General features: G+C 45.0%; 1 protein-coding gene across 1 annotated transcript in view; it reads right to left on the reverse strand.

Moving 5' to 3' along the window:
* Window positions 1-1,301: 1,301 nt before the first annotated feature.
* The window catches only part of rbm45 (RNA binding motif protein 45), a 100,814-nt gene continuing 98,893 nt past the window's right edge, over window positions 1,302-3,222 (reverse strand). Inside the window, exon 10 of the mRNA XM_043693529.1 lies at window positions 1,302-1,421. The gene's annotated coding sequence lies outside the window, so the exon portion shown is untranslated. The remainder of the gene's footprint in view (window positions 1,422-3,222) is intronic.

Consider the following 3,222-nt stretch of genomic DNA (forward strand, 5'->3'; position numbering starts at 1 on the left):
CTTCGAGCTAGCTATCTTCCAGAACTCATGAGTGAGAGTTCTTCACTTACTACACATGAATAACGAGCGCACATTTCTTCAACTGTAGCCTTCACAGCACCCTACTCAAATCCAACTGGCACACATGAGAACATTCGGTCGCACCAGTACAGTCTAGCACAGTTGAAACTGGAACAGAAATTGTTGGAAAAACTCAGTAGGTCTGGCAGCATCTGTGGAGAAAAAACAGAGTTAATGTTTTGGGTCCAGTGACCCTTCCTCAGAACTGATGGTAGTTAGGAGAAGGTCCATATGTATGCTGAAAATGGATTGGGGTATGTGGAATAGGAAACAATACGTGGAGCCCAGAGACAGAAAAACAGTTGAGCAGGCAAAGGCACAGCTAAACTGTAACCTGGGGAAATCCATAGCTGTTCATGGGGACCACTAGTGGCTGATAATGGACTGTTTGTGGTAGCAACCCATGTGATGACAGGGTCTGGTGTGCACGTGTTGGGGTAAGATCATGGAAGAAGATGCTCAGGTCCTAAAATTATTGAACTCAATACTGAGTCCTGAAAGCTGCAGGATCCCACAATGGAAAATGAGGTACTGTTCTTCCAGCATGTACTGAGATTCACTGCAGCAAGCATGAGATAAATTGCTGGTCAGGGAACACAGCAGACAACAGGAAATTTCACTGTCATTTGTAAGGACAGAATGTAGTTGCTCGGCAAAACGGTCACCCAGTTGTGTTTAGTCTCGCAATGCAGAAAAGACCACATTGTGAGCAGTGAATACAGTTGACTAGATTGACTGAAGTGCAGGTAAATCACTGCTGGTCATGGAAGGTATGTCTGGAGCCTTAAATAGTAAAGAGGGAGGAAGTAAATGGGTCAGGTGTTGCACCTTCTGCGATTGAATGGGAAGGTGCCATGGAAGAGGGATATTGGGAGTGGAGGAAGAGTGGACCAGGGTGTCTTGGAGGAACATGACAGGAGGTAGCATCCCTCTGGATGTGACGAAAACGTCGGCTAATGATTCTTTGGATGCGGGTACTGGTGGAATGGTGGGGACAAAAGGGACCTTGTCAGTATTGTGGGTGGGAAGAGAGGCAGTGAGGGCCGAAGTGTGGGAAAGGGGTCAGACACGGTTGAAGGCTCTGTCAACCACAGGTGTGGGGAATTCTCAGGTGGAGGAAGAAGGTTGAGGATACCCCATCACCATGATTGACAGGGCAACCTGCTATTGAGTATTGTGATTTTAGTCCCTCATTATCTTTGTAGTTGCATGAAATCACAGTCCAGTTTGTTTTGACTTGCCTCTTTAAACCTTTGAAGGGCTGTTGTTTGAAGTTTCCTCTGGAGTGGAATTCCATGAATCTCTCTTCCTCTCCAGTCATTTATTTTACATTTGTAGTTATTCTGGCTGTGGTCAGCTACCTTTAAAACATGATATATTTTGGAATTAAAAGTTAAAAATATCCATAGTACTTTAGGGTTCTGACCCATGTTCATGACAGGTTTATACATACATAACATACAGCCTAGACTCAGTAGCACAGCATATTTAGTTAACAAAGTATAGAGAAAGATTATGTACATTATCAATTCTTGCTCATTTACCATCACCCAGTCACTGAGTTGGCTTCCAAAGGTTTGCTACTACCCAGCTCTACCCCACCACCATTGCATTCCTGAACCACTCCACTGCTGATGCTCCAATCCATCCAAATCTGGAAATCAACAGTAAGTGAAAAGGTTTCAGGTTACACAATGAGCAGGGCCAATAGACTGACATTTAACCTTACAAAAATGGAAGACAAGCAGCACCAACTTAATAATTCTATCTTCCAAAACAGATAAACCGCATTGGCAAGTGGAATCAAAAATGACTGCTGTAAAGATCAACATACGAAATAGAAGGCAGGGATTGATTTACCGCTCAGTCTAATCACGATCATCAGTAAATGATGGAAGGTGTCATCAACAGGGATATCAAGTAGTACCTGCTCAGTGATCCTCAATTTGGATTCCACCAGGGTCACTCAGCACCTGACTTCATTAGAGCTTCAGTTCAAACATGGACAAAACAGCTGAATTCCACAGAGTGACAACTCTTAACATAAAGGCTGCATTTGGGTGACTGTGGCAGTAAGGAACCATAGCAAAACTGTAATCAACAGGTATCACGGGCAAAACTCTCTGGTCGTTGCAGTCATACCTGACACAACAGAAAATGGACGTGGTTGTTGGAGGTCAGTTTTCTTAGCTCCAGGACATCTCTGCAGGAGTTTTTCAGGGCAACTATCCTCAGCCCAACTATCTTCAGCTACTTCATCAATGGCTTTCTCTCCATCAGAAGGTCAGAAGTGGGATATTTGCCAATGATTGCACAATATTTAATGTTCAGTGAGTCCTCAGATACTAAAGCAGTCCATGTTCAAATGCAACAAGATCTGGACAATATCCAGGATTGGGCTGACAAGTGACAACTAACATCCATGCCACACAAATGCCAGCCTATGACCAATAAGAGACAATCTCACCACCGGTCCTTCATAATCAAATGGTGATAACATCACCAAATCCCCCACAATTAACAGCCTGGGGTTATCATTGATCAGAAACTCAACTGGACTAATTACATAAACACAGTGGCTACAAGAGCAGGTCAGAGGCTAGGAATACTCCAACAAGTAACTTACCTCCTGACATCCCAAAGATTGTCCATCATCTTCAAAGCACAAGTCAGGAGTGTGATAGAATAATTCGCACTAGCCTGATTGAGTGCAACCCCAATGACACTCAAGAAGCTTGACACCATCCAGGACAAAGCCGCCCGCTTGATTGGCACTACATCCAGGTGAAAGTGAGGACTACAGATGCTGGAGAGGAGAGTCAAGAGTGTGGTGCTAGAAAAGCACAGCAGGTCAGGCAGCATCCGAGGAACAGGAGTATCAACATTTCAGACAAAAGCCCTTCATCAGGAATGAGGCTGTGAGCCGAGGGGGTGGGACAGGTCATGAGGGTGGTGCCAGGTTGGAAGGTCGGAACTGGGATAAAGTGGGGGGAGGGGAAATGAGGAAACTGGTTAAATCCACATTGATGCTATGTGGTTGGAGAGTCCCAAGATGGAAGATGAGGCGTTCATCAGTGGTTAGGGCTTGGTGATGGAGGAGGCCCAGGAATTGCATGTCCTTGGCAGAATGGGAGGGGGAGTTAAAGTGTTCAGCCACGGGGG

This window comes from Chiloscyllium plagiosum, chromosome 7 (assembly GCF_004010195.1).
Source record: "Chiloscyllium plagiosum isolate BGI_BamShark_2017 chromosome 7, ASM401019v2, whole genome shotgun sequence".
Taxonomy (NCBI): domain Eukaryota; kingdom Metazoa; phylum Chordata; class Chondrichthyes; order Orectolobiformes; family Hemiscylliidae; genus Chiloscyllium; species Chiloscyllium plagiosum.